General features: G+C 37.2%; 1 protein-coding gene across 20 annotated transcripts in view; it reads left to right on the forward strand.

Annotated features, from left to right (window-relative positions):
* The window catches only part of EIF4G3 (eukaryotic translation initiation factor 4 gamma 3), a 343,509-nt gene that overhangs the window by 155,789 nt on the left and 167,811 nt on the right, over positions 1-19,909 (forward strand). The gene's annotated exons all lie outside the window — the stretch shown is intronic.

Below are 19,909 nucleotides of genomic sequence, written 5' to 3' on the forward strand. Positions count from 1 at the left end.
TCATGTTGATGAAAAAATGGCTTTTGCATTAAACAGTTATTACACTGTATTTGCTTCATTCTGTGTTTCAAAAAATGTTAAGCAAACATGGGAAGATTTAAGTTTTTATTTTCAATATTAGACCATTAGGATATTTACTAGGATTTCTGTTTTGGCATTTTTTAACATGTGCTGTCACTAGGAATTTAATATACCTGGAATGGTATATTAGAATACAGACCTTCGGGGCACCTGGGTGTCTCAGTGGGTTAAAGCCTCTGCCTTCAGCTCAGGTCATGATCTTGGGGTCCTGAGATCGAGCTCCGCATCGGGCTCTGCTCAGCAGGGAGCCTGCTTCCACCTCTCTCTCTATCTGCCTGCCTCTCTGCCTACTTGTGATCTCTGCCTGTCAAATAAATAAATAAAATCTTAAAAACAAAACAAAACAAAACAGACCTTTAGGGGTAGCCAAGTGGCTCAGCCAGTTAAGCGTCTGCCTTCGGCTCAGGTCATGTGGTCCCAGGGTCCAAGGATCGAGCCCCACATTGGGCTCCATGCTCATTGCTTCTTGGACTTCTGGCTAAGATCAAGTGTGGGCTTCATGCTCAACAGGGAGGGAGCCTGCTTCTCTCCCTTTCTCTCTGTACCTCACTTGTGCTCCCTCTCTCGCTCTATTTCAAATAAAGACATATAATCTTAAAAAAAAAAAAAAGAATATGACCCTTTCAATTTACTGCATGTAAATGGACACTGACTTGAACACCATTTGAAGATAATTGCAGCAATTTCACTGATTATGGGTGTGTGATACCATACCTGCCCTCATCTTGATAGATACATAACAAGCTGGTCATTTCTCAGTGTTAACATTATCTGGGTTTGAAACCCAAGGACCAGCCCTGATGCTTGGGCATGATGCCAAGAGCAAAGAAGAAAACGATTTCAGGTGGACTCAGCTGTTCCATAGGAGACAAATTCAGATTTAGCAAAAGAGAAAGTAGTTCTCCAGTTCCTGTCACATTCACAGTTGCAACAGATATTCCACTGAACCCTGAATGACACACAGACACAGTGTTCTCATCTGCAGTGGAGGATTATTTGTTTACTCTAGTCACTTGTGTTTCTTGATGTCCAGGGAAGTGGGGGCTGTTTTTGTTTCTGATAATACCTCACACTTTGTGAGACAGGAAAATCGGTATTTTGGTTGGGTCTGATTCTCCTCGTTACTCTCCTTTCTTGGAAATAAAAGATAAGAATGTGGCTTTTCCTTTCATTGAAATAGAGGGAAAGGCATTGTGTTTTGTACGGACTGCTAAATGATTTTCTGATCTGTTAGATGGTTTTGTATAGCTAGCTATTATTGATGAGTTTCAAGTTGATTACAGTGCTTTATCAAGTCATCAGTAGTTTAGGCAGGTCTGCTTTCCCAAGTACTGCTTAAAATGCAAGAAGTTGGGCGCCTGGGTGGCTCAGTGGGTTAAGCCCCTGCCTTCAGCTCAGGTCATGATCTCAGGGTCCTAGGATCGAGTCCCACATCGGGCTCTCTGCTCAGCAGGGAGCCTGCTTCCCTCTCTCTCTCTCTGCCTGCCTCTCCATCTACTTGTGATTTCTCTCTGGCAAATAAATAAATAAAATCTTTAAAAAAAATGCAAGAAGTTATAAGCAAGTATATGTAAGTATATATGTACAAATATGTATGATTTTGACAACTAATTGACAAGGTTGAATAAATTTTATTGAAACCAAGTTCTTTGTGATCAGACTTTGATCTACAGTAATGCTGATACTTTAACAAAGGTTGATACTTAAAATAAAAATATATTGATAAATAAAACTTTTTAATTTGTGAGATAAACATAAAATTTATGATCTTAACTATATTTAAATGTACAGTTCAGTGGTGTTAAGTAAGTACAGTGATGTTTTCTGCCATCTCTCTCCAGAACCCATATAATCTTATAAAACTGAAATTCTGTATCCATTAAATAACTCCCCATTTGCACCTTCCCAGCTGGATCTGGCAACAGTTACTCCATTTTCTGTCTCTAGATTTAACTAGTTTAAATATTTCATAAGTGGAATCGTGCAGAATTTTGTCTTTTTGTAACTGGCTTGTTTCACTTAGCATAATGAATGTCTTCAGGGTTCATTCATGACGCATGTATCAGGATTTTCTTATCTTTTGTGACTGTATAATATTCCTTTGTATATATATATACCACATTTTGTTTATGTCGGTGGACACATTTGCTTTGACATTTTAGCTATTATTATAATGCTACTATGAACCTAAGTATAAAAAGATTCCTTTGAGAACCTTGCTTTCAAGTCTCTTGAGTGTATATATATATATATATATATATATATATATATATATATATATCTAGAAAAGTAGGATTCCAGGACTACAAGGTTAATTGTTTTTCATTTTTTGAGGAACTGTCATATTTTTCATAGTAACTACACCATTTTACATTACTACCCCAAAGTGCACAAGGGCTCCAGTGTTCTGTACATCCTCATCAACAGGTGATATTTTCTGTTCTCTTTCTTTCTTTTTTTTCTTTCCAGTAGTTATCCTAATGGGCTTGATTTGTTATATCATTGTAGTTTTGATTTGCATTTCCCCAGTGGTTAGGGATGTTGAACATCTTTTCATTGGCTGTTTGTGTACCTTCTTAGGAGAAATGTCTATTCAAATGTGTTTACTGTTTTTCAGTATGGCTGTTTGGGTTTTTTTGCTGTTGAATTGTAGGATTTCTTTATATATTCTGTATCTTGACCCCTTATTAGATACATGGTTTACAAATAATTTCTCCAATATTGTGAGGGTTTTTTTTTTTTCACTCAGTTGATTGTGTCCTTTGGTTCTCAGAAGTTTTGTTTTATTTTGTTTTCAAATTGGAGTATAGTTGACATACAGTGTTACATTACTTTCATGTGTATATTGTGATTTGATGATTCTACACATAATGCAGTGCTCCCCAAAAGTGTAGTTACCGTCTGTCGCCATACAAAGTGTATACACACCTTGGGAGTCCAATGTGGGACTCAGTCCCAGGATGCTATCGTGACCCGAGCCAAAGGCAGACAGTTAACCAGATGAGCCACCCAGGCACTCCCTGCTCAGTATATTTTCTTATAAGATTTTTTATAATTTTAGTTCTTTAGTTTTGATCTTTGATTCATTTCAAATTCATTTTTATATATAGTGTAAGATATATCCATTCTTTTGCATGTGGTTAACTGGTTATCCAGTTAAAAACAAAACAAAACATTTTATTTATGTATGTGACAGAGAGAAAGCAAGAGAGGGAATACGAGCAAGGGGAGTGGGAGAGGAAGAAGCAGGCTTCCCACTGAGTAGGGAGCCGGATGTGGGGCTTGATCCCAGGGCTCTGGGATCATGAGTTGAGCTGAAGGCACACACTCAATGACTGAACCACCCAGGCGCCCCATCAGGTTTGTTTGTTTTAAACGTCATTTGTTGAAAGACTGTCGTTTTCCTTCCCCATTGAATAGTCTTGGCACCCTTGTTAAAAATCATTTGATAGTAGGTATGAGGGTTTATTTCTGGACTCCTCTTTCATTTGTTCTGTATGTCTGTCTTTATGCAGGTACCATAGTGTTTTGATTTCTATAGACTTGTAACAAGTTTTGAAATCAGGAAGTATGAGACTTCCAACTTTGTTCTTTTTTCCAATATTGTTTTAGCTATTTAGGGTCCCTTGAGATTCTTTATGTATTTTAGGATGGGTTTTTCTATAACTGCAAAAATGTGTCATTGGGATTTTGATAGGGATTGCATTAAATCTGTAAAATTCTTTGGATAATAGTGACTTCTTTAAACTATGAAGTCTTTTAGTCCATGAACATGGAATCTCTTTCTGTTTGTATTTTCTTTCATTTCATTCATTAGTGTTTTTTAGTTTTCACTTTACAAGTCTTTAATGTCCTTGGTTAAGTTTAATACTATGTATTTTTAATACTATGTATTTTGTTATTTTTGTTGTTATTGTGAATGAACTTCAGTAAAGTACTGAAACACAACTGATTTTAGTGTGTTCATTATGTTGCAACTTTGGTCAACTTCTTAGTGGTTCTAACAGTGTTTTGTGGATTCTTTAGAGTTTTCTAGATCATGTTGTCTGTGAACAGAGATAATTTTGCTTATTCTTTTCTAATTTGGATGCCTTGTATTTCTTTCCCTTGTTTGATTACTCTGGCTAGAATATCCAGTACTATGTTGAATATTTGTGTTGAAATATTGTCTTACTTGTTGTCTTACTCTTTTTTTTTTCTTCTTCTTCTTTGTCTTGTTCTTGATATTAGAGGAAAAGCTTTTGGTCTTTCACCATTGAGTATGATACCTGATGTGGGCTTTTCATGTATGGCCTTTATTATATTGAGGTAGTTTCCTTCTATTTCTTGTTTGTTGAGTGTTTTTATCATGAACGTATGTTGATGTTTATCAAGTGCTTTACATGCATCTGTTGAAATGATCATGTACTTCCCCCCACCCTTCTTTCTGTTAGTGTGGTGCATTATATTGATTGGGTTTTGTATGTTGAACCATCCTAGCATTCTAGGACTAAATCCCAGTTGGTCATGTGCTGTTGGATTCTGTTTGCTAATACTCTGTTGAGGATTTTTGCATCCATATTCATTGGGGTTATTGGTCTGTACTTTTTATTTTTTATATATCTCTTCTTAATTATGCTCCACGCTCAGTTGACTGAGAAACCTAGGGGCCTCGCAAATCCATCTCTTGAAAGAAGAATTAAATCCATTTATATTTAAAGTAATTGGCACTTAAGGATTCTCTGTTGCCATTTTGTTATTTTCTTTTGTTTTTGTTTTTAAGATTCTATTTTTAAGTAATCTCTATACCCAACATGGAACTTGAACCCTGAGATCAAGAGTTGCATCGTCCACCAACTGAGCTAGCCAGGCACCCCATCATTTTGTTATTTATTTTATTACTTTAAAACTCTCTTTTTAAAAAAAAAATCATTTTCCCCCTCACTGTCTTCCTTTGTACTTAGTTGAGTTTATGTAGTGGCATGTTTTGAATCACTTCTCATTTCCTTCTTGTGTATATTCTGTATATGTTTTCTTTCTGATTACCATGAGTATTACATGTAACATCTTAAGGTTACAGCCATCGTTTTAAACTGATAACAGTTTAATTTACAAATAACTTACAAATACTCTACTTCTTTTCACCTCTGCCTCCTCCCTCTTTTATGTTACTGGTGTCATAGATTATGTCTTTCTGTATTGTATATATAGAAGATGTATCTAATGTTGATTATTAGTTTCATGCTTTTGTTCTTTAAATCCCATAAAATAATTAAACAGTTATGAGCCAGAAGTACATGAATACAGGTTTTTATATTTGCCCATGAATTTAACTTCACTGGAGAACTTTGTATTTTTCTTTGGCTTCCAATTACTGCCTAGTATTTTTTTTGTTCCCACTTTCAGGATTCCCTTTAACATTTCTTGTAGGATAAGTCTTGTGGTAATAAACTCTATTGTTTATCTGGAATTTTCGCCCTTATTTTTGAAGGACATTTTTGAGGAACATAGAATTCTCATTTGACAGGTTTTTTTCCTTTAGTTGTTCAATTATAATGTTTCTCACTTGGAGTTTATTGAGCTTCCTGTATTTGTGTGTCCTTGTCTTTCTTTGAATTCAGGGTATTTTCAGTCATTATTTTCTCAAATTAGGTTTCTGCACCTTTCTTTTCTATTTTCTCCCATAATGCATATATAGATTTTTTTCAATGAGGTCCTTTGTATTCTTTTTTTTTTTTTAAGATTTTATTTATTTATTTGACAGAGAGAGAGAAAGAGAGAGAGAGAGATCATAAGTAGGCAGAGCAGCAGGCAGAGAGAGAGGGGAAAAACAGGCTTCCCGCCAAGCAGAGAGCCCAATGTCAGGTCCGATCTCAGGACCCCGAGATCACGACCCCAGCCAAAGGCAGAGGCTTAGCCCACTGAACCACCAAGGTGCCCTTGGTCCCTTATATTCTTCAGGCTCTGTTCACTTTTTGCCTCTTACTCCTGCTCCTCACCTTTCTTCTCTTTCTCCTGCTTTTCACATTTGGTAATTTCAAGGGTCCTCTGTTCAAAGTCACTGATTCTTTCTTCAGTTATTTAAGTGTGCTTTTCAACCCCTCTAGTGAATTTTAAAAATAAAGTTACTGAGTTTTTCTACTCCAGAATTTGATTCTTTTTTACAATTTTTTTGATACTCTGATTTGTGCTCTTTTCAAAGTTTGTTTGATTCTCTTTTTTTTAATACTCTTGATGCTCTGATTTTGTTCATATATTGTTTTCCTGGTTTTCTTAGGTCTCTGTTTTCCTTTATTTTCTTGAGCATATTCAAGATTATTGTTTTTGTTTTGTTTGTTTTGAAGTCCTTGTCAAGTAACTCCCAAGTCTGTGTTTCTTTAAGGTTTTTTTCTAGAGATTTACTTTGTTCTTTTGGTCAGTTTTCCTTGTTTATTTGTATGCCTTGTAATTGAGCATTTGAAAAGCAGCCACACTCCCTAGTACTGGGGACCTGGCTCTTTGCAGGGCAAGACCATTTATTATTCATCAGTGTGAAGGCTAAAGATCTTCTTAGGCATTTTCTGTTCATACATCTTCCCTGGGCCTTTGTGTGTGGTTTCCCTCCAATTCCACTATATCCATGGCTTCTTTTAAATGTCTCAGTTTCCTTAAGAGTCTTACCCTTGCGCCTTCTCATAGCCTTAAATATTCTGTTGTATTCCCCCCTCCTGTAATCTCTCGTACCAGATGCTTGCAGGTCTGAAGTCTCCCTGCGGTTCTCATGTAGCTCAACAGGTGCCACTGCTTTCTGTGGGACTCCAGGGTGATATACAAACTATGCCATTGTTCCCATCAGTGTTCTGAGTATGGTGAAATAGAAACCAGTCTCTTAAGCAGCCCCTAGGTAAGCGAAGTCAGAATGTTGCACACATTTCCATTTTTCTTTTATGTCTCAAGGGAGAAACTGAGAATTGGGTGGCTTCCTTCAGACTGTGTCATGCCAGGGAGGGGGTTTGGGCAGGGGCAGGCAAAAACACCACTACATTTCCTATCCTTTTGAATGTGGTTCTGTAGAGCTCAGGAAGACCGTTCCGAGAAGATTGAAGGTGCTCAGAAACAGTGTTGATGGAAAATTATTTTAGGTTCACAGTAAAACACAGGACCTGTGTAAATATGAGAGTGAAAATAACTGTTCGACAGCCATCAGGAATGGCAAGTGTTTTTTTTTTGTTGTTGTTGTTTTTTTAAAGGATAAACTTAAGGATAGAGAAATAAAGTGTCCAATATTTTCAGAGCAAGAGGAGGGTCACTTCTAGCTTTAGTATTAATCTGGGTCAGTGTTTTGGTTGAGGACCTCTTTATACTCTTAAATAGCTCTGGGGTTCTCAGTATTTTTTTCATGTTATATCTATTAGTATTTGCTACATTAGGAGTTAAAACTGAAGAATTTTAAAATATTTATTTTAAAGTAAAAATAAAGTTCACTTATTGTACACATCAATAATATATTTTTATGCAAAAATATTTTCCAAAACAAAAATATTGATGAAAAAAGTTGTATTATTTACAGTTTTGCAATAATAGATGTTAGATGGGATCTCTTATCTCTTTTTGCACTCTAATTGTTGCAATATATTATTTCAGCTGAAGTATATGAAGAAAATACAGTCTTATACAGGTGTGTAGTAGGGAAATGGAGACATATTTTATACAGTCCTTTTCAGAAACTTGTGGTAATTCTTTGAAATTATGTCAAATTCAGTAAGTGGTAACATTATTTGCATTCTGGAATCTGAATCCAGGTTCGTGACCTGTTGGTCCTCTGGAATGTTGAAATCTACTGGTGTGTCTTGCACTTGAATTAATTATCTACTATTATATGAATTTGTAATATCACACATTGGTCATTCAAAAAATACTGCTTCACTGAGTTTTATACAAAACTTTTTAAAAAAGATTTTTTGTTTTTATTCATTTATTTGAGAGAGTGAGCACAAGTAGGGGGAGGGGCAGAGGGAGAGTGACAGACTCTCTGCTGAATAGGGAGCTTGTGGGGCACAATCCCAGGACCCCAAGATCATGACCTGATCTGACAAAGTCAGACACTTAACTGACTGAGCCACCCAGGTGTCCTATACACAAAACGTTTTATTACACAGTATAAAAAAATCATGTTCTCATCGGAAAAGTCTAAATATTGGGAAGGTACCAAGCTCGTAGTGACAGATTTTTATTTGAAAGTTTTAATTTTATTATTGGTAACAAATACTGTTTATTTTCCTTGATGTGACAGGCTCACTTTGTTCATCTTTACCATGTGCCAAAGTCTTCATAAGCATATTTTGTCTATTACTTATTCTTTCAAATAAAATGGTGTTGCATGAAATGAGCATGTAATTCAGCTTGTAACTCAAGCAGTTACTCTTTGTCAGTACAGACGTCTTATTCCAGTATGCTTTGGAAGTGCACTGTTTATCTTCTCTTATTTGGTCACACTAAGTATTAAAAAAGACATGTGCTAAAGCTTCCTTACTATGTAGTTCCAGTTTTATAATGTTTTATATGTGACCAAATCACAGAGATGAGAATAGACTTGAGGTTGCCATGGATTAGGTGCATGAGAGCTGGAGGGAGGAAGGGAAGAAGGTAAATATGGCTATAATAGGGTGGTCTGATGGATCCTTATGAAGAATCTGTTATTTATTCTGTCTATAGTAGTGGTGATACAAATCTATATATTAGATAAAATTGCCAGTAATTAAACATAGAAGTGTGTATTGTACAGAAAGCTGCTGAATTATGAATAAGGCTGATGCACTGAATCAGTGTATCTTTTCCAGGTTTGTTGTTATCCTGTAGATGTATGCTACCATTAGGGCAAATTAGATGAAGAGCATCTGTGTGGAAACTCTCTGTATTATTTTTTAAACTCCATGTGAATTTAGATTTACTCAAGAAGTAAAAACTTTTACTTTCACATAAATGGCACTTTTAAGTACTTTTTTTTTTTTTAAGTACATAGAATGTAGAAGTGAAGACTACCAGTAGTTTTACCCACCTTGCTTTTCTGTCATTAGTGCAAGTGTTAGCACAGGCTAATAATAGCTTAGCATTAATATTTTGAAAATGTTTGCCCTGGCAGACCCTCTAATTGAGCTCTCAGGAATGCCCGGACATCTGCAGTCCACAGTTTGAGAATCAGTCACCTAAAGCTTCCCAGCCTTTATTTAGCTGAGGAAAACAAGTAATATACTTAAGACTGTGTATGGGTCTCTGCATCTCTCTCCAGTGTTTTCTATTATACTCTTATTTGTTGGATATTACTGTGCTCTCTGAAAACACAGAAATAGATGTTTATAATGATATAAATGACAGACATGAGAAGGGTAAAACTTTGAATTAACAGCTTTCTAGACCTATGCTGTGCAATATGGTAGCAACTAGTCCTAGCTGGCTATTTAAGTTAAAAATCTAAAAGATTAAATGTATATAAAGAAAATTAAAGTGGAATTAGTAGTTATGGAGTTCCAGCTTTACATGATGAAAAAATCCTGTGGATCTTTTGCACAGTGTGCATATAATTAACACTAATGTCCAATTAAAAATGATTGAGGGATTAGGTCCTTGTGAGCTCTGTCTGTCAAATAAATAAATAAATATTTAAAAATAAAATAAAATAAAATGTCAGACTATGAAAACACTAATTCAAAAAGATTTTTGCAGCATCATTTATAATAGTCAAATTATGGAAGCAGCCCAAGTGTCCACTGATAAATGGATAGACAATGAAGATGTGGTGTGAATTGTTGAATCACTATATTGTACACTTGAAACTAATGTAACGCTATTGTTAACTTTACTGAAATAATAATTTTAAAAAGTAAAATTTGGCAGTTGTTAGGTACTAGCTCCTCAGAAAGTTGTGGGAACTTAATTTTTTCTTTTTTCTTTTTTTTTTTTAAGATTTATTTAGAGAGAAAAAGCATGGGGAGGGGCAAAGGGCCAGAGAGAATCTCAAGCAGACTCTATTCTGAGCATGGACACCCACATAGGGCTTGTCCCGTGACCCTGAGATCATGACTTTGGCCAAAACCAAGTGTTGGTCTCCCAACCAAATGTGCCACCCAGGTGCCCTGCAACTTCATTTTTCAATCAGATTTGCATGTTCATGCACGCATTCACAGTATTGAATTTAGTCATTTAGGTAGTATTTGTTTCAGGTGAAGGGAGAGTCTTAAATAGGAGAATCTTATTATTTTTAAAGATTTTATTTATTTATATGACAGAGAGCACAATCAGGGAGAGTGGGAGAGGGAGAAACAGGCTCTCCACTGAGCAGGGATCCTGAGCTCAGTGCTTAATGCCAGGACCCTTGGGATCATGACCTGAGCCAAGGCCAGATCCTTAACAGACTGAGCCACCCAGGTGCCCCTTTAATTTTTTAAAATTTATGTATTTGTTTTAGAGAGAGAGAGAAAGAGAGTGTGAATGAGCAGAGGGAGGGGCAAAGGGAGAAGGAGAATCTCCAGCAGACTCCCACTGATCACAGAGCCCAAGGCGGCACTTGATCTCAGGACCCTGAGATCATGACCTGAGCCAAAATCAAGAGTCAGGCACTTAACCGACTGAGCCACTCAGGCAACCCCTGTTAGAATTATTTTTGTTGGTTTAAGTCCATTGTATTATATTGCAAAAACTGAAAATCTTTGTTGATTTTTTTCATATATTTTGAAAACCATCACATCTGGACCCAATGCTGTATTATGGTGTTCTGTCTTGTAATGCAATTTACCCTCAGATTTTTATCTTTAAATATCCAAATCACTGTTTCTTAAATAGTTATTATGGACTTAAAGGTTATGTCTGCAGCACAGAAATTGTTTTGGTTGGCTTTTTTTAAAAATTGGCATTCTGTTAGCATTTTGTCAGTTAACACCATTTGCTAGTTTTTGTTACTATTGTGTTCTTATTTCCCAAGTTGATAAGAAAGTATCTGTGACTTAGGAAGGTTCATTGAAACATAAAAGTAATGATGAAAATGAGATTGTAAGTCTGTAACTCATGTAAACTTAACAGTGAACTGATCGACAGTTTAAATATGAATAATTCATATGTATGTCTTTGGAGAAGTAAGTCTTTGTAATACCTGTGAAGGTGCAAAAAGAAAAAGTACAAACAAAACCTATGATGTCTATTGAAATGATACACTGTTGATCTGTCCCTAGTTCTCTGTTCACTCGATATTATGAAACACGCTTATAGAATTTTCCTATTTAAATATTGGCAATATTTTCCAACAAAGTACAGTAGTATATTAAGCAAGTTATTCCATAATGACTTAAACTTGGTGAATTGGGTCATTACATGCAGAGAAGAGAGAAAAAACCTAGATGCATTTTTCATAGTTGCACTCTTTGCAGCATCGACAGGTACAACTTATATCATTCCAAAGAAGTTTATAAAACCAGCCACAAAGAATTGAATAATCCTCTGAGAGAAGCTAAGTGAGCTATTGGCAAAATTCCTTTATCTGTGCTCTGTTAAAATCCCATAATGGCATACATTGTGAAAGTGGAATCACTTCTGTGTGTGGCTGTCATCAGGTATTATGCTTTGTGTTTAGATGAAACCGCTTGTATAGAATATGAATTTGCTCTTGGCATACATATAATTTAAGTAGAAGTAGTACTTGATTATTTTTTGTTTAAAATAGTAATTCAAAGCTAAAGGAAAATAAATTCTTCTAATAGTATTCATTTTAAGACCTATGATACAGTGCATGTATTGACAGGGAGCCATCTATATGTGTTGCCAGGAATGGTGTATTACCTAATGAAAGAACTTGTGCCTGAATGGTAATTCACATACCATTTTTTCAATTAACTGTAGATGTGTTTGTTGCCTTATATGTCTCCAGTGTTGAAGATATTAATGAAAATTTTGTATTAAGTCAGATGTGGCCATTAAGCATATTTTCAGCATCTTCTCTGAAAACAAATTAGGGTGCTCTTCCTTTTTGTAGTACTCTAGCTCTGGGAGGGCAACATTCTCATGTAACTTCTTGAAGGATAGAAAGAGAACACTTCTGTATGTTTTTTATAAGTTGTACTTCTCAATGTTATATTTGGTATCTTGACAGAAGCTTTTGCTTCAACCAACATCAACTAAATGTTGAGAATAAAGTGTCAAGATTCCCTAAAACCAACAAGCCTTACCACTGAGAATATAATATGGCTTTCTTAACAGTTGTTCACTTTGTTTAATTTGACAAAGGATGAAATTGGTGCTGTATTTTACAATTATATCCAAATGTTGTCGTGAAACCTGACAAAATACTTTTCAACTTAGAGTGCAGACAGAGTTGATAAGAAATCCACTTACCTCTCTTGGAAAGGAGGCAAGATGACAGAGGAGTAGGGGATCCTGTTTCAACTGGTCCCCTGAATTTAGCTGGATATATATCAAACCATTTTGAACACCCATGAAATCAGCCTTAGATTATGATTATATATCAGGATCTCAACAAGCAGAAATGTGACTGCTTTTTGCAAGGTAGGATGTTTAGGGTCATGACTCCGTGGGGAGATACCAGAAGATGAGCAGAAGGGGGGAGGGAACCTCCAAAGCTCGTACCTTGGAAGGGGTACAACAGCAGAGTGCCAATTCAGAACCCTTAGAAATCTGCTCTAGTGAGAGACATACCTCTCTAATGGGGGCTCGGGAAATGAAAAGCCAAAAATTCTAGGTGTAGAGCATTGTGATCTCAGTTTAGGGGGAACCACAGAGCAAAATGGGATTCCTGAAATGGTAGAGTGCCTTAGCATTGGAGACAGGAAACAGGTTATCGTTAGTGAACCCAGGAAGGGACTCTCAGCTCCAATTACCATAAACTGAGAGCCAGGCCAGTCGATAACTGCTCTTTCCTTCAAGAGCCTGAAAAAACCTGGAACCTGAATCTTCAGCCAGGCAAAAACTTGCAGCATGGTAGTGGCCAGGAGAAGGCTTCAGAGCAGAACCCAGACCTGATTCCAGAGTTTTAGGTGTATACATGAACCCACAGCCACTCATGGTTTTAGAATCACAAAAGGCAGTGGCACTCCTGGGCCCCTGAGACTACCTCTGAGAGAGTTGCTATGGGCGCGCACCACAGGAGGCCGCAGTTTTTAGCAAAACCTGCAGAAGTGGAGATTGTTTGTCCTAGAAGGGCTATTAAAGAGGACAGATTGAGATTTTTTGCTCTGGGCCAGAGATTTGGCTGCGGCTATTTTTGCTCTGATTCTCTGAAGAGGCAGGGAAAGCATCCAGGGAGCAAAAGCCACACAGAAGACTGGTTTCCACTGAGCCCATCCTCCTGACAGGGAGCAGGGTATCTCTGCACAGGTGGGGTTACCTGAGAAACAGTGCGGCAGGCCCCTCCCCCAGAAGACAGGCTGGAAGAACAGGTGAATGAGAATTCTCTGGATCCTCTGAGGCTGTAAAATCCCAACGCCAGAGGAAAATTGTATATGAGCTCCAGGTGTGACTTCATGACTTGTTTATTTTTCAGATTTTTTTTTCCTTTTCTCATGCTTTTTCTCTGTTGTATTTTTCTTCTCTTCTCTTCATTTCAGCTAGATATCTCTTATATCAGCTCATTTTTCACAGTTGCTTTTTAGCTTTTATTTTTACACATGTATACTTTTAAAAAATAGATATATGCTTTCTTTTAGATCTTTTTTCACTCTGTTCAGTTTTACCTTTTTCATATATACAAGTTTTACTTTCCTTTTAATTTTGGGATGTGGTGTCCTCTAACACACAGACCAAAATACACCCAGGAACAACTGAAATACACTGCTTTGCCCATTGAGAAATTATAGCCCCCCATTTTTCAATTTTTCAATTTTATTCTTGTGTTTCATTTTGGCTTTAGTTTTTTTGTTTTTTTGTTTTTTTTGGTGGTGGCATTTGACCCCTCTGCATTTTGCTAGGGTGCATCTAGCTTGCTTGGGTCATGGTTGATATTTTGGACTCTGCATTCACTCAGCCATTCCTTGACAGAATGACTAGGAGGAGGAACTCTCAACAAAGAAAAGAACCAGAAACAATGTCCTCTGCCACAGAACTAAGGAACATGGATATAAGCAAGATGTCAGAGATGGAATTCAGGATAGCAATCATGAAGTCAATAGCTAGGCTTGAAAAAAGCATTAGTGACAATATAGACTCTCTCTAAGGGCAGAAATGAGATCTAAGCAGGTCGAACTTAAAAATGCTATGAATGAGGGGTGCCTGGGTGGCCCAGTCATTAGGCCATGATCCTGGGGTCCTGGCATCAAGCCTCGGGCTCCCTGCTTGGCAGGAAGCCTGCTTTTCCCTCTCTCACTGTCCCTGCATGTGTTCCCTCTCTCGCTGTATCTCTCTTTGTCAAATAAAATCTTTTTAAAAAAATGCTATGAATGAGATGCAGTCTAAACTGGATACTCTAACAGCGGGCATAAATGAGGCAGAAGAGCAAATCAGTGATCTAGAAAAAAACTTATAGGAGGAAAATAGGGATAGGCAGCTACTAGCCCATGAAAATAGATCAATGAAATGATGCCATGAAACATACCAATGTCAGAATTATTGGGTTCCCTAAGGAGGTGGAGGGAGAGGGAAGACTAGAAGGTATATTTGAGCAAATCATAGATGAGAAGTTACCTGATCTGGGGAGGGAAACAAGCATTTATGTCCAAGAGGCAGAGAGGACTCCTCCCCAAAATAAATAAAAATAAGTCAACATCCCAACATATAATAGTGAAACTTGCAAATCTTAGAGTCAAGGAAGTTACCCTGAGAGAAGCTAGAGGGAAGAGATTTCTTATATTTGGAGGGAGGAACATTAGAATAACATCAGACCTGTCCACAGAAAGCTGGCAAGCCAGAAAGGGCTGGCAAGACATATTCAGGGTACTAAATGAAAAGAACATGTAACCAAGAATACTTTACCCAACAAGGCTGTCGTTCAGAATGGATGGAGAGATAGAGTTTTCAGGACAGAAAGAAACTGAAAGAATATGTGGCCACCAAACCAGCCCTGTGAGAAAAATAAAGGGGGATTCTGTGAAGAGCAACCCATAAGTCACACAGACCAGAAAGAAACAAAATCTATAGAAATGGACTTTACAGGTAATAAAATGGCACTCAATTCCTATCTTTCAGTAGTACACTGAATGTAAATGGGCTGATTGCTCCCATTAAAAGACAGAGGATTTCAGATTGGATAAGAAAGCAGGACCCATCCATATGCTGTCTGCAAGAGACTCATTTTGAACCTAAAAACACCTCCCGATTGAAAGTGAGGGAATAGAGAACCTTTACCATGCTAATGGACCTCTAAAGAAAGCTGGAGTAGCAATCCTCATATCAGACAAATTCAATTTTAAACCAAAGACCATAGTAAGAGATGTAGAGGGACACTATATCATACCTAAAAGGTCTATCCAATAAGAAGATCTAACAATTATAAATATCTAAGTCTTCAACATGGAAGCAGCCAGTTATATAAGCCAGTTAATAGCCAAAATAAAGAAACTTTGATAATACATTAGTAGTATTATCAAAGTAGACCTCAACACTTTACTTAAGCAATGGACAGATCATCTAAGCAGATTAAGAAACAGCTTTGAATGACACATTGGACTAGATGGACTTCATAGATATATACAGAACATTCCATCCTAAAACAACAGAATACTTGTTCTTCTCCAGTGCCAACAGAACTTTCTCCAGAATAGGCCACATACTGGGTCATAAATCAGGTCTCAACTGGTACCAAAAGATTGAGATTATCCCCTGCATATTTCAGACCACAATGCTGTGAAACCGGAACTCAACATGAAGAAATTTGGAAGGAACTCAGACACTTGGAAGTTAAAGAGTATCCTGCTAAAGGATGTTTGGGCCAACCAGGAAATTCAAGAACTTAAACAATTAAATGAAACTAATGAAAATGAAAACACATCGACCCAAAACCTATAGGATACTGCAAAGGTGGTCCTAGGAGGGAAATATGTAGCCATCCAAGCCTCTTTGAAAAAATTAGAAAAATCCCATATGCACAAGCTAAACTTAACCTAAAGGACCTGGAGAAAGAACAGCAAATAAGGCCTAAGCCAAACAGAAGAGAAATAATAATGATTAGAGCAAAAAATCAATGAAATACAAATTAGAAAAGCAGTAGAACAGATCAATGAAACTAGAAACTAGTTCTTTGAAGCAATTAGTAAGATTGGTAAACCTTTGGCCAGACTTATCCAAAAGAAAAGGGAAAGTACCCAAATTAATAAAATCATGAATGAAAGAGGAGAGATCACAATTAACACCAAGGAAATAGAAACAATTATTAGACATTATTATCAGCAATTGTATGCCAACAAATTAAGCAATCAAGAAAAAGTGGACACATTCCTGGAAACTTATAAACTACTAAGACTGAAATAGGAAGAAATAGACAATCTGAACAGACCAATAACCAGCAAGGAAATTAAGCAGTAATCAAAAACCTCCAGAAAAATAAGAGTGCAGAGCCAGATGGCTTCCCAGGGGAATTCTACCAAACCTTTAAAGAAGAAATAATGCCTATTCTACTGAAGCTGTTTCAAAAAATAAAAGTAATGGGAAAACTTCCTCTTTCTATGAGGCCAGCTTTACTCTGATCCCAAAACTAGACAAAGATCCCATCAAAAATGAGAATTACAGACGAATAGCCTGATGAACATGGATGCCAAAATATTCCTAGCCAGTAGTATCCAACAGTACATTAAAAAGATTATTCACCACAATCAGGTGAGTTTTATTCTGGGATGCAGGGTGGTTCAGCTTTCAGAAATCAATCAGCGTGATAGAGCACAGTAATAGAAGAAAAGACAAAAACCCTATGATCCTTTCAACTGATAGAAAAAGCACTTGATAAAATACAGCAGCCTTTCCTGATTAAAACTGTTCAAACTATAAGGATAGAGGGAACATACCTAAGTATCATAAAAGCCATCTATGAAAAGCCCACAGCGAATGTCATTCTCAGTGGGGAAAAATTGAGAGCTTTTCCCTTAAGGTCAGGAACCTGACAGAGATGCCCACTTTCACCATTATTGTTCAACATAGTACTAGAAGTCCTAGCCTCAGCAATCAGACAACAAAAAGAAATAAAAGGCATTCAAATTGGCAAAGAAATCCATTTACCTCTCTTATGTTGGAATAGTTAACTTCAATTAGAAAGTTAACTTTAAGTTGAAATAGTCAACCTCCAGCCTTCTAGAGTTTGAATGTGATATATACACATAAACTTGATTTTTCAGACAGTGCTAAAAATTATCTTTGGTGAGAAATCCATGGCTAACTTTTGGGTCATATGTGATGCAATTACCACCTATTTGATAGATTTGAGATGCTTGCTGTCATAATTTTCAATTTGTGGTCAGATTTAGTACACCTGTTGTGAAAAAGGGAAACTAACCTGATGTAGGTAGGACCTTAATGTTGGTTATAGAGATGGGCATAATGTTACCATGTTCAAAGATTACAAGTTATCCTCTGTGTCTAGTGTGTGTCCATTGATTTTGTTTTGTTTTCATTAATTAAAAGTTATGATAAAGTTTTTAAAGATTTGCTTTGAAGATTTTGTGTGTGTGTGTGTGTGTGTGTGTGTGTAATCTCTATACCCAATTTGGGGTTTGAACTCATGACTGCAGTATCAGGAGTTGGATGCTACACTGACTTAGCCAGCCAGGCATCCCTCAGACATTTGCTTTAAATTGTTAATCCCAGCTAAACTGCCGCTAAATGGTCAACAGACGCTAAAAATTGTAGAATTTTCTTTTAAAACAAAGTTAGAATACTTTCTAGAGATAGCATTTACTTTGTTACCTTGGATAAGACCCTTGTATTTTCTTTCTTTTTTTTTTTTTTTAAGAGATTTATTTATTTGTTAGAGACAGAGACAGGGAGAAAGAGAGCAAGCTTGCCAGTGGGTGAAGAGAGAGAGAATCTTTCTTTTTTTTTTAAAGAATTTTTTTTTTAAGATTTTTTATTCATTTATTTGACAGAGAGGGATCACAAATAGACAGAGAGGCAGGCACGGAGGGGTGGGGGGAGCAGGCTCTCCGCTGAGTAGGGAGCCCAATGTGGGCTCCATCCCAGGACCCTGAGATCACGACCTGAGCTGAAGGCAGAGGCTTAACCCACTGAGCCATCCAGGCTCCATGAGAGACAGAATCTTAAGCCGACTCCTGACTGAGTCTGGAGCCTGACATGGGACTCAGTCTCTTGACCCACGAGATTATGACCTAAGCCAAAACCAGGAGTCAGACATTCAGCCAACTGAGCCACCCAAGTGCCCTAACATTTAAATTTTGTGACCTTTGATTTCCTCATTTGTAGAACTGGTATTGTGGTGGTAAAAGGTGATTGTACAGTAATTGATTTTTCCTCATTTAATCTTAGGAATTTACTTGTGAAGTAGATTAGCTAATATTTTTACATTTATGGGAAGGATAAATTACTTGCCCAAGTAAATGGCAGGTGGGATTTGAAGCCAAGTCCTGTGATTCTGTATCCATTGCTATTGCCCTTATTTCATTTTATTTTTATTTATTTATTTTAAAAAGATTTTTACTTATTTATTTGACAGAGAGAGATCACAAGTAGGCAGAGAGGCAGGCAGAGAGAGGAAGGGAAGCAGGCCCCCTGCCGAGCAGAGAGCCCGATGCAGGACGCCATCTCAGGACCCCGAAATCATGACCCGCGCCGAAGGCAGCGGCTTAACCCCCTGAGCCACCCAGGCACCCGCTCTTATTTCATTTTAAACATGTTACAGATTTCTTCTTCTTCTTCTTCTTCTTTTTTTTTTTTTTTAAGATTTTATTTATTTATCGGGGGGGGCGGGGAGAACGAGCGCAGGCAGACAGAGAGGCAGGCAGAGGCACAGGGAGAAGCAGGCTCCCCGCTGAGCAAGGAGCCCGATGTGGGACTCGATCCCAGGACACTGGGATCATGACCTGAGCCGAAGGCAGCTGCTCAACCAACTGAGCCACCCAGGCGTCCCTTTTTTTTTTTTTTTTTCCTTTCCTGGATTCAGTAGCACAAATGATAGTTTGTAGTATTTTTTTTTTAAAGATTTTATTTATTTATTTGACAGAGAGATCACAAGTAGGCAGAGAGGCAGGTAGAGAGAGAGGAAGGGAAGCAGGCTCCCTGCTGAGCAGAGAGCCCGATGCGGGACTTGATCCCAGAACCCTGAGATCATGACCCGAGCCGAAGGCAGCGGCTTAACCCACTGAGCTACCCAGGCGCCCTAGTTTGTAGTATTTAACATGGTTTCATAATGAAAAGCTGATATTCTTATTTTCAGAAAACCTATGGTAAGTTAGTACATAATACCACTTACCCCATGCTTTTGACTAAAGTTCGTATTGATTATATATTTTTATGTAAAAAAAAAGAAAATGGTCGTGTAAAAGGATTAAAGTGTAAGCAGTGGAAGAGAACAGCAACAATATAGCAGTAAACCTAGTGAACTACTAATTTGTCTCTGGGGTGTCTTCCTCAGTGGTTTTCTTTGCTTATAGATACTTTGGAAAACTTACCACAGCAATAACACATTCTCTCAGCCATGTTTCATTTTGTTTGTGGCATGGTCTGTCCGTTTCTGAAATAGATGAATTGACAGTGAATGCTCTTTGTACTTAGGTTATCAAATCATTGTACTTAGTTGTTGGGTTGCAGATGTCTCCTTATCAGGAGGTGTTTAAAGTAACCTCTTAAAAAAATGCCACTCTGATTCTAAATTGCTGTGTATTGTGGTAAAGATAAGTTTTTAAAAGTAGAGTTGTAAACCGTACTAGTAAAT

The sequence above is a fragment of the Mustela erminea genome, chromosome 10 (genome assembly GCF_009829155.1).
Source record: "Mustela erminea isolate mMusErm1 chromosome 10, mMusErm1.Pri, whole genome shotgun sequence".
In the NCBI taxonomy this organism is placed as follows: Eukaryota; Metazoa; Chordata; class Mammalia; order Carnivora; family Mustelidae; genus Mustela; species Mustela erminea.